Source organism: Cnephaeus nilssonii (assembly GCF_951640355.1).
Source record: "Cnephaeus nilssonii genome assembly, chromosome: 21".
NCBI classification, from domain to species: domain Eukaryota; kingdom Metazoa; phylum Chordata; class Mammalia; order Chiroptera; family Vespertilionidae; genus Cnephaeus; species Cnephaeus nilssonii.
In genome coordinates, this window is record NC_137092.1 from 23,750,676 (window position 1) to 23,762,710 (window position 12,035).

At 51.5% G+C, this 12,035-nt stretch overlaps 1 protein-coding gene across 1 annotated transcript in view; it reads left to right on the forward strand.

Annotated features, from left to right (window-relative positions):
• Positions 1-1,785: 1,785 nt before the first annotated feature.
• Positions 1,786-12,035, forward strand: part of CACNA1E (calcium voltage-gated channel subunit alpha1 E) — a 428,883-nt gene continuing 418,633 nt past the window's right edge. Inside the window, exons 1-2 of the mRNA XM_079761136.1 lie at positions 1,786-1,889; positions 5,841-5,933. The gene's annotated coding sequence lies outside the window, so the exon portion shown is untranslated. The remainder of the gene's footprint in view (positions 1,890-5,840; positions 5,934-12,035) is intronic.

A 12,035-nucleotide genomic window follows, 5' to 3' on the forward strand; every position in this document is an offset into this window, starting at 1 on the left:
GGAAGTTGGGGCATGAATGCAACCTAGGGCAGCCTGTCTGGGACGAAGAGAGATACCACCCACGGCAGGCCAGCGGTCCATCCCGCACGTGAAGGAGGTCTCCCTGGAGCCAGCCCTTTCCTGCAAACACGGGCTCTCCACCCCCGGTGGTACAGCCCGCGAGGGGACTCGGGATTCAGAACAGGCCATCTTCCTCTGCCCTTACCTTAGCCCCTCCTGTCACCCCTTCTTTCCCTGTCAGGAAAGATGTGTCACAGGAGGCCACGCGGCTCCGAGCTTGGAGGCAAAAGCAGCAGAAGAGCAGAGCAGGCGTGTCCCTGTGACTCTTCCTCTTCCGTCTCTGAGACTCGTCACCCGCCCACGAGGGGAGAGAGGGAGGGAATGAGGACCAGGTGTGAGGCGGGGCGGGTGAGGCTAACGTGGAACTTGATGTGAAAATGCCTGGCACAGAGCAGGCCCTCGGGCCCGAGAGGTGTCCGGCTCTGCCTGCCGGTGCTAACGCTCCATCCTGGCCTCAAGGAGCTCACGGTTTTGTTGAACGTGCGTTTTCCAATCGCCTGTGTGCCGCAGGTGCACGTGTGCGTTCTCTCTGCTGTCTCATTGTCTGGCTTGAGATCCTGGCTCGAGCCCTGACTGGGTGACATTGTGCAAGTCACTGAGCCCTCTGTGCCTCGGTTTCCTCCTTGTAAACAGGGTCATCATGACAGTGGCTGCCTCTGAGAACTGGGGTGAGGGCTGCCTGAATGGACATGGGAAAAGTGTCTAGAACCATGCCTGGAGTACAGATGTTTGAGCCACATAAAAAGTGTGAAGCTTGACTCTCAAATGATGTCTCCTCCTCTTGTGAGGTTCTTTTCCCAGTCCTTGGCACCGCCTTGTGCTGGGTGTGAATGGGACCGAAGGGTCACACGTTTTGTGTGAATGGAAAGGGGCCCCAGGCAAGCCTTCCCGGGGGGCCTGCACGGGCCTTCCCGCTCCACCCCAGTCCACTGGGGCCCAGTTTGGGGGGAGGGGAGCTGGGAATGCGCTCCCAAAGGTCCCCGGAGATCTGGGTATCGAGGTAGCTATGGAACTCACTGCTAGTATTGATCTGTCTTTCCTGCCTGTGTTCAGTGCTTGCCGTTGCCTGTGGAGAGTGAGTGTGCATGTGTGTGAGGTAACCCTTTGTCACCCACCTGCTCTGATGGAGTTATGGTAACACTGGTTGGATGAGGGCTTTTGTACCAGAGCTCATTCCATTGTCAGGTCGGTGAATAAAGCTCAGGATTTGTTTTTGTGCTACTGTCACGATGTAGAGATTTTTTGTTCGTTCTCTCTCTCTCTCTCTCTCTCTCTCTCCCCCTTCCTCCCTCCCTCCTTCCCTCCCTCCCTTCCATTCAGAATGAGTGCCCACCTGTTCTCACCATTTCCTACATCCCTCTGAGTCAGGTACAAGTATTTGAGGGCCAGCAGTACCGACCATAGCTGTTCTCACAGGTCAGAGGGAGGCAGAAAGACAAGGCCTGAGACCCGGAGAGAGAAGCCCCTCCCCCCTCAGGCCCCTCGGCCTCCTGGGGCGGCTAAAGAGGGGACAGTCCAGTTGAGTAACAGGCGATTCTCTAGTGGCCTCTCTGTTCATCTCCACCCGCACCCCTCAGAGCGGGATGGACAGCTCAGAATGGGGCTGTCTGTCTGGCTGACCCTCCCCGATGGCTTGGCTATGGCTAATGGGCTGACGTCCAGTTACCTAACCTCTCCTCCGCTAGGTGAAGTCTCATTATTCCGCTGTGTGGTGCACATCGGGCCCTGGTTCACGCTGAGCTGCTGAGAGGAGCCAAGAACGTGCTGTTTCTCATCATTTGCTCGCGCAGCAAGAGAATCGGAGGAGAGCTACGCCCAGGCCAATGCCGGTGGGTCCTCGGGGCTGTTGTGGAACCTTCCAGGGACAGTGGAGCGGGCGGGCCTCAGGTTCCAGTGGGTGCGCCAGCCAAGATGGTGCCTTTTCCTTGCTGGGGACGTGCTGGGTAATAAGTTCTCTTTCAAACCCAGAGGATTTGAGGTGCATTTGTATGCGGTTGGGGTGACCCCTAAATGGACTTGATACACAAATAAGAAAGCAAACAAAAGCAGAGAGGCCTTCCTTCCAGGCCTGGTGACTGCTGTTTTAGGTCCCGAGTGAGCTCTGACCCAGGCAAATCAGGTCACAGCCCGTCCCTTTAACTCCAACGGGACACCAGCTCCTAGGACAGGTACGCGGTTCTGGGAAAGCAGAGCTGCAGTGAGATGCCGAGGCCGGGCGCCCCGAGGCAGTTGGGGTTGGCAGGCTGGCCTTGGGGTCGGCAGAGCTGGTTTGATTCTGCCCCGCCGCTTACCAGTCGTCCTGCGATCTTGGACAAGTCACCAGTCAGGGTCCCGTCAGGGAAACAGAAGCCACGCTTAGTCTCTCGGCAGAGGGTGTTTAATAGCACGGGCAGTGGAAGGGCAGAGGAGACAAACAGCGTGGGGAACCCAGGCCCAGCACAGCGGGAGGCTGCCGGCCCTGGGACCCACCTCTCACTGGTGGAGGGATTCACCTGGGGGGTGACCTTTCCTTGCCTTCTAGGTGTGTCTGTGGTGGAGACACCCCGCCGGCAGAGAAGGGAGGTGCAGCCTCAGAAGCTTACAGCCTGCTGGGACCTGCCTGCTGCACCGTGGGGGGTGGGGGGTGGGGGGTGGGGGGAGGGGTGTAACTCAGGTGCGCTGAGGGGGGAGGAGCGTGGCATGAGCAGAGGGTGGTGACAGCACCCTCGGAAGTGCTAAGACCACAAGCGGCTTACAACTGACTAACAAACAAGCCCCGCACTTTATTCCAGGAAGACTGGGTGGGGGGCAAGCTGCCCTGCTCAAGCTACAAGCCCCGCTCAGGTAGCTCAGCCTTTCAAGGGCATAGGAATCACCTAGGGATCTGGTCTGGGTATAGATGCTGACTCTAGGTACAGGTGAGCCTGAGAGTCACATTTCTACCAGGTGATGCCATGCTTCTGGTCTAGGGACCACACTCTGAGCCCAAGGGAAGCAAAAAAAACCCAAAAAAATCCTTAAAGTGGGTTGTTAGGTATTAAGGGGTCATTCTCACCTTTGCCTCTTGGCTCCTGACTTAGGGGAAATAATGTCCTATGTTGGCCACTGTACCTCATCCTGTAGGATAGATTCCCAACCTTACAGGGTGTGGGCACCCAGCCAGCACCATGGGAAAGGAACTGCCCTACTGAAGCTGTGGCCATAGACGAATGCAGCCACTGCCCAAACCTTGGTGAGGTCGCAGCGAAGTGAGGGGAGAGGGAGTATGGCAAGAAATACACTTACCCTCTTACCTCTCTCCGCCGTTTCCTCCTTCTCCAGTCTTCTACTGGTGCCTGTCATTGCTGAACTCAACTGGAAGCAGATGGAAAGGTTTCCTGGATACTGTGTCCACAGGGTGAGTCTTCTGGAGAACAGCACAGGGCAAAGAGAGCCAGGAGGATCGCGGAGAGGGGTGGTCGTGGAAATTAACTAGTCCCTGTGTGATTGCCTGCAGAATAAATTGTCTTTGTGCAGGCCTCATTGTCCCACCCCTGGCCTATTGGGACAACCTCCTAACGCATCTCCCTACCTCCAGGCCACCGTTCATTCCGATTGCCTGCGACACAGACTGGTCCCATCACTCTCCTTTCACAGGACTCTCCCCAGTCTCCCCTCCTCACTGAAGATGGCCAGGAGCAAGGCATTTTAGGGGATAAAAAGATGATTCAGTGTCTTCACAGCTTATTTTTAATAGGGAGGATAGCTATTAAGAAGCTAGAAGAGGATAATTGCACCATAAGAGAGGCATAGTTGAAAAGATAAAGACTTTGGACTCTTAATGTGTTAGCATTATATTCAAGACTCTTCAGTCAGACTCAAATCTTCCTTACAGACGTGTTCGCTAAGACTTGTGTCCTCTGCATTCTCCCACGCGCCCTGGTGAGTGCCTGACATGTTTACACACTCAGGACGCTGTGCCTTTGCTCCTGCTGTTTCTCCAGCCCAGAAAGCCCCGCTCCAGCAGGCTTTAGCAGGGGTGGGGAACGTCTGGCCCACGGGCCATATAAGGCTCTCGAAATCATTAGGTCTGGCCCTGCCAAGGCATCAGGGGTGAGATAATTAAATGTTTGACCAAATATAGCAGGCTAATTTTTAAGTTGATAATTTTGTATGGCCCGAGAATGATGTTATAAATATCCAAATGGCCCGTGGCAGAAAAAAGGTTCCCCATCCCTGCCTTAGAGGGTGGTCTGGTCAGTCATTCACAGTCAGGTGAGTCAGAGCACCCGACCTTTAGAGCCCTCTATCCAGAGTGTGGTCCTCAGATCAGAAGCATGGCGTCACCTGGCAGAAATGTGACTCTCAGGCTCACCTGTACCTACAGTCAGGATCTGCACCCGGACCAGACCCCTAGGTGATTCCTATGCACTTGCAAGGCTGAGCTACCTGAGCGGGGCTTGTAGCTTGAGCAGGGCAGCTTGACCCCCTATCCTGACTTCCTGGAATAAAGTTTAGTGGCTTGTTTTTCAGTCAGTTTTAAACTGCTTGTGGTCTTAGCACTTCAGGATGAAGGGGGGGTTAACAAAATAGTTGAGAGAATGAGCTTTTGCATGATAAAGCCACAGGTTCAAATCTCAGCTCTACCACATATCAGCCTCAGTTTTCCCAAATGTAAAGTATTAATGATATCACAACATAGGTATCATGGTGAAATGAGATCAGATGTGTACATTGCTTAATAAATGTTAACTGCATTTGTTATTTTGCAAACACGGGAAGCAAAGTCATTGGGCAAGAAGAGAGAAGCCCTCATGAAGGAAAGTCTTCGTTGTTTAACCCGTGATGGGAGGGGCAGGTCTTTGGTGACAGGGCAGGAACTCAGGGGCCTCAGAGAGGCAAATCAGAGCAAACAAAGGCACATCCAAGAGCAGTTTTGTCTACCTGGCTGACCAGATGCTCCCCCAACAGAATGATGTCCGCAGGCATTCTCTGGAAAGTGGGAGGTATCCTGGTGGGCTCCTTGGAGGTAGGGTTGTGGGGATTGGTGGCCCCTCCCCTTGAGGAATGACGTCAGCTGTGTCTGATCAGACAGGACTAAAAGGGAGACATGCCACTGTCCTAGACGGATCATCTCAAATAACTGCCACCACCTAACATCGGCCTCGTGCTCTCATTTCTCATCATCTCTTTTAATTCTAGATGAGAAGGGTTTAGCCTGCTTGTTCAAGCCTCCCATGACTGCCCATTTCTGCTGATTCACACCGGAGAAATAATCTAGACAGGGTAGAAACAAACCTTGACCGTGTCTCACAACTTTAACATTTTTGGTACAAAACAGAGGCACTTGAGGGCTCATGATTGTTTCTATCCCTCCTTCCAGTTGAAAGTTGTGACTTTGGATGGGACAGAAGGCTGTGGGATGGATGGGAGCAGCTGGCTCTGGAGAGGGTTTCGAAGCCTGTGAGGACTTAACACAGGAGAGTGATGGATTGCTGGCAGGGACGGAGTGAAAACCCAGGAAGCGTGGGGTTTCAGCTGACATACCTGCCAAACCAGTCTCGAAGACTTTAAAGGGGCATTTGAGACTGTGGAGAAAAATGCCTGGAAAAAATGGAAAGCTCAATATAATAAGTGGCACATGGAGCAACATAGAAGTAGTTGGTTAATAATTTTCAAGGGAAAACAAGAAGGAAGGAGTTGGGAAGATGATTGTAGACTCTAGACCCAACTACACAGGGTGTGGGCCACAAACAACTTGAACTTGGATGTTAATGCAAAAAGGTAAATATGCAAGTGGATTTATTTTCCCCATCTTGTAGGTTTATGTCGGACCGAGGACTGTCACTGTTGCTGAGAGGCCACAGCCCAGTGGATATGCTATACACCCTGTTCAAAGAGGCAGCACTGAACAGGTAAGTCTTGGCCTCAGGAGTTCAAATCCTGGCTCCACCACTTATTCTCTGTGTGACCTTGGACTAGTTCTCTAACTTTTCTACTGGCAGTTTTCCCATCTGTGAAGAAGGAATGATAGTCAAGTCTCTCTCGTGTAAGATTATTCAGAGGATTCAGTGAAACGATGCAGGCAAAGAATACCATTTGACACACAGTACGTGTCCTATTATCATTTTTGTATTTTGGTGATGATGTAAGCCGACTTGTCCAAGTGTTCGCTTTAGGCCCCCACCCTGGTCTCACCTAGCTTTCCAGAGGCACAGGAAGTGCAGAGTTCCCCAAAGCCACACGGAGTACCACATGGTAGAGAAGGAGCTGCTCAGGCAGGAGAGTGAAGCAGGAGGAAAGCCAGGCACGTGGTGCCTGCAAAGCCCAGGACTAATGTGACGAGTAATCAGCGGTGTCACCACTGGACCGAGGGAGACGTGCTGTCCAGGGGCCGGCAGGAGGCATCTCTGGACCGGGAGCTGTGGTGTGAGGGGATGCAAGGCTCTGTAATGGTGTGACACTGTAGCCCCACGGTTCTGATCACCAGGCTCCTTTGACCTTGCTGCTCTGGCATCTCAACGCTTACATTTATTTCATTCTGGGTCCAAGGAGGCTTGTGTAAGCTCTAACATTCTGCCTGTACTCCAGCCAGAGGCAAGAGGGGAGAGAGGAGAGGGAGGTTCCCGCCTTTCCTTTTCAATGTTTGGTCTTGAATTTGCATACATTACTTCTGCTGACATTCCATTGGCCATATCCTAGCTGCAAAGGAGTCTGGGAATATGGTCTTCATCTGGGCTGCCATGTGCCCTGCTAAAACTCTGCTACGTTATGAGTGATTGAATATTGGGGGGACAGCTGGCATTCTGTGTTATAACATTTCAAGGGTTCTTCTTAGCTTGTTCTAGGCCACCAAATGCCCTATTCTCCCCTCACCTCACCTCTTTAGAAGGCCTGTTACCAGGTTCCTGGGAAGGCTCTTGCCGCTGTCCACAGACATGGATATAGACATGTCTTTCAGCCAACCTCACATCCTCAGCCTCCAGGCAGTAAGAAGGGATTGAGGCACATGGGTCAGGACCATCTCTTATAGAGAGAGCACCAACAGATGAACCCTAGTGTAGGGCCCCCCTCTATTTAGGGCTGAGCTAGGCTCAGGTGGGGTGGTGATAATGATCCCAGGAAAAATTAGATAGCACCTGCCTCAAGGATCTTCTAGTTCAGATCAAACCCTTATACCTGGAAGGTCACTACTAGTACAGGCAGCAACTGTTAAGGACAAGGTAGTTCCTCTCTAATTTTAAATTCTGGGCAGAGAACCAGTCTCTGTGAGCAACCAACTCATTGTTTGACCAAACTCTTGTTTTTAGATTTTACAGTTATAATCAAAGTTAGGTTGACATTAGTTAAACATCTACATAATTGTTCTGCTGCCTGGTAATTAGGCAGAAATGGTAAGCAATTCACATAAATGACCGTAATTAGCATTATTTTTTACATGGCCAGACAAAGTTTTTAATTTTCCTGGTTACCCTGTAGAGTTTATTGGGTGTCACTCTTTGCTCCTCTGGTAACTAACATATGCAGTATGTAAGCCGCACGGCTCTATGCAGCCTCTGGCCCAAGCCTGAATGGCCCCTCCTGCATGCCCCCACCAAGCCCCCTTTGTAGGAAGCAGCAGGGCAGAGTGGGCAAGCACTTGAGCACTGGAGTCAAAATGCCTTCATGATTCACTCCATGACTTAAGCTGGGTGTCCTTAGTGACTTGTTTAATCCTTTCACTGCCTTGGAATTGCTTAGACATACTTCCTGAGAATGTGCCTCAGCCATATTTACTAACAAAGGTTAGTTATTATGAGCTCATTTATTCTTTCATCTATTTAACCAAGAATTGTGGCATCTGCTATTAACCAGGTACTCTTCTGGGTGCTGAAAATCGGTAGTCACCAAACAATTCTACCCCTATGATTTACATTCAGAGGAGGGAGACAGTCAATCAACAAGCATTGAAGTTTATCAGGTGGCAGTAAGTCTGGTAAAGAAAAGAAGGGATAGTAAGGAATAAGGGTGAGGGAGGTTGCAATGTATCAGTCAGGATAAAGTAGGCACAACTCTAGTAACAAACAATTCCCAAATCTCAGGGGCACATGTTTGCTCATGGACATGTCCACTGTGGAGCACCATGGGATTTTATTCCACATCTTTATCACTTTGGGACCCAGCTGACTGAGTCTTCATCTGCTGGACTGTCACTGGTTATTATAGCAGGTGGGAGGGGGCACGTGATGACTTCTGTCTGGAAGGGAGATCAGCTAAAGCAAGTTGCATATTCTGTACTTGACTTCAGGGTGGGGTCAGGGAATGTGGGACCTGCCTTCTACCTGGAAGGAGAGGAACCAGAAATATCGATGTGCTGAGGAATCTTTGTTGGCCCAGATCTGTTCTCTGTCCTGCTCTGCCTTCTTGCTCTTGAGCTCCATAGAGTGTCTCCCTTGCCCTCTGGCTCCTGGTCGGATTTGACTGAAAGGATTTGTTGACCCAAAGGGCACATCAGCCTCCCTCCATTCTGCGGTGGGTGTATTCCCACAGCCACACCTCCACCCAGCACTAGCACACCATGGTTCCAGCTCTCAGATGGGCTCTGGTAACACCGTGTCCTCGTCTTGTTCCTTCAGGACTAAGGATGACTAAGGATGGTGTCAGTCTCCCTGTGTTGCTAGGCCTTGAGGACCTCCAAACCTCTTGTTGTTGGTTTCCTCAATGAATAGCACCTTAATGAAAAGATCTCTTCAAAGACCAGAGCTGAGTGTTCCATCTGTGAGGACTCCTTATACAATAGGTAAAGATATTCATGACTCAGAGAAGAGAAGAGGTATGAGGGTCAAGTGCTGGGCACTTTAACATCTGAAAATGCAGAAGATAAGAAGGCTCCAGCAAAGGACATTAGGAAGGAGTGGCTAAAGGGGAGGAACATTAAGTGAATAGAGTGTTGCAAGGAGGAGGGAGTATTATTTGCATCAGTGCTACTGAGAGACTGAGTCAGATGAAGACAGCTTCAGGCCTTAGCTTGACTGGTCTCTCCTCCAACAAGTCTATTCCAACCCCACAGAGTGGGCTCAGTAGCTTTCCTACATGCTCTCACATCCCACCGCTGCTTCTCCATACTGTAAGTATCTTTTGTCATGGCCATCTCCCCCACTGTCCACTGGGTTTCTTGAGTGTAGCAGAGTTTTAGCAGGGCACATGGCAGCCCAGATGAAGATCATATTCCCAGACTCCTTTGCAGCTAGGTGTCTTCCTCATTAATGACACCGAGCTCAATGCCATGCACTTAATAGTGTTAAGTTCACATTAGTGCACAAAATACATCAGTCAATCAAAATGCTGTACACACCCATTCCCATCTCCCCCACAAACCCTCACTGTCCAAGGCTCCAATTTTATTCCCAAGAGCGGAAGCTCCCTAGTTTTTTCACTTTCCAGGGGCCTTTTAAGCATTCCCATGACAGTAGCTGGTGCCCCCACCCATAGTCCTCCTCCTTATGTTGCTGAGAGCTTCTGGGATAATTTCCCCCGGTTGAGCAATCGGGGTACCACAGGATGGGGCTGCAGAAACATAGAGATATAGGTTTGTAGATTGCCTGCCCTGGGAGTGGGGGGGGGGGGACTCGTTGAAATATGAGAGAGAGACAAAAGAGGTAGGAAGTGAGAGGAAGAGGGAGAGAGAGAGGGAGGGAGGCAGGTTGGAGGGAAGGAGTAAGGCAGGGAGAAGAAGAGAGATGGGATAGCGGCACAGTGAATATGAAATAGGTGGTCTTGGAGAGCTGAGCTTCCTCTTCTGTGGCATCTCAGAAAGAAATGGTTTAGCTTACCTCTTACAGAAGGGAAACCGAGGCTGAGAAATGAATGACTTACCCAAGATTTTAGAGTTGGTGGTGGGGCAGAGCTGGCCTAAACCAGTGGTCGGCAAACTCATTAGTCAACAGAGTGGCAAACCGAGGCTCACGAGCCACAGTTTGCCGACCACTGGCCTAGACCATAGTCCTGTCTCTCAGTTCAGTGCATTTTCGGTAACACGGTGGCAACTTTGGGGACAGGAATAATTGTCTCCTTCCTCTACTTATTCCGTGACACCTGGAACTCTTTGGAAAGACAACCTTTGGTTCCCCAAATGAGAACAGAAAGGCTACAACTACAGACGATAGAGAGGAAGCAGTGCTGGGTGCTTTCCTACTGAGGAATAAATGATGGTAGTCCCTAAGGGGACAGGTGGGGAAGGGCAGGCAAGGCCGGAAGCGTGGAATTCAAGTTGACATCAGATGGGGGTGGGGAAGTGGGAGGGAAGCAAATCTAGCTCTCCTTCTTCTGAACCATCTCATGATGGAGCGACTCAACTGATCACACCTGAGAGGCAGCGGGAAGGGAGAGAGTGTGGTGTGAATCTTGGTGCTGCTCCTATGAGGTGGCCAATGGCCTGCGGAGGAAGCTCAGGTTCGTGGGCTTTGAGGGTGACAGGTAGGATCCCGTTGGGATGTTTCCCTCCTGGTGACTGCTTCAGCGGGAGGGGGCACCCATCCTGCCCGTTGGCCATGGGGAGGGCGTGTGCCAGGCTTTGTTGAGCTCTAAGAAGCTGGACAATCCTGAGGTCCAGCAGTGAGCTTGCTCCTCTGACTGCTGAGCAGAGTGTTGTGGGTTTTCTCAAGGCTGGGGCGTTGCCAGACTCTGTCTCACCTCGCTCTTTCTAAAAGTGCTAATTTCCAAACGCGATCATCTCCACAAAAGGCCTGGCAGCCTCCCTGCCTTCTCAGTGAAGGTTTAATAGCAGAGCACCAAAACAGGTCTCGTTGCTAAGCCTTTATAGTTTCTACCGCATAAACGACAGGACTCCTGCCAATATGCCATGAAGCATCGTCCTAATTAAACCTAAATGGCTCCTGTCACGTTAAAGGAGCCGACTCCATTAGGTTAGCCCGGGCTCTGGCTTGCAACTAACTGCGTGTTTGTTTACTTGTTAATGGGCCAAGTTCAATAACCTACAGCAGCCTTTTCTTCTCACTAATACAAATGACTGATGCTTCAGACTAGGTCTGCTGGGAGCCCTGGCCTGGGAGGCAGGGTATCTGACAAGCGGTCCCACCGTGCCATCGTGTAACGCTGTTGTCACCCTGTGCTGAGGTTCTCCTGCGGCAAACGTCGCACGGTCTTCACCACCCACCCCCTCCTCCTGGATGCTGGGGACCATCTGAAGAGCTCTTCAATACTCTCTTCTCTGGTGCCGACATAAGGGCCTGCTCCGTCCAGGGGTCCTACAGGGCTTTGAGGCTCGTGTGTAAGTCAGACTCTACCAGAGAAACAGAGCCGTGGGAGATATTCTCTCCCATTAGAGCTAGAGACGCTGAAGGTCAGGACCAGGGCGATTATCTCGGGATTGGAGAGAAGGCACCCGGAACGATTAGGGAGGTGGAGGCCATACAACTGGGTGGGTGGGTGGTCCTGTGGGTGTGTTCGAGGCGTCTGAGAAACGTGGCTGCCTGCTTCACATAGGAAGTAGGACCCAAGGAAGCGGTCTGGGGTGGGTATTCGGGAATTAGATGTTTGGGAGCCGCTAGAAACAGGTGGCAGTCCACAGCATGGAGTGATACGATAATCCAAAACAGCCCTGAGTCAGACATTGCCTCCCACTCTCAGATGCGGAGACTGAGGCTCAGAGAGGCTGGGAGCTTGCCCTCAGAGCACACCCACGTGGCATCCATCCCACTGGGCGTCCACTGCCACTTACCTGCCTGCCTCCCCTACAGGCTGAGCTCTGGAGCGCCCAGCCATCTCATGGTGGTGGGTGTAGGTCATGTTACTGGCTGGTGGCTGCCTGTGTAGATGGTCAGGCTGAGAGCATACCCCCCCCCCCCCACCTGTTAGCTGATTTCTACAATTTGGATTTTGTTCTTTTGGTTTAAGTCTCCTATTTTGTGAAAAAAGGCAGGTACTGGTGGGAACTATCATTCTCACCTACTGAATGAGTGAGTCCTGCTAGGTTTTGCACTTTCCGGGGGCATGCGGCCCTCTCTCCAGGGCAGGGG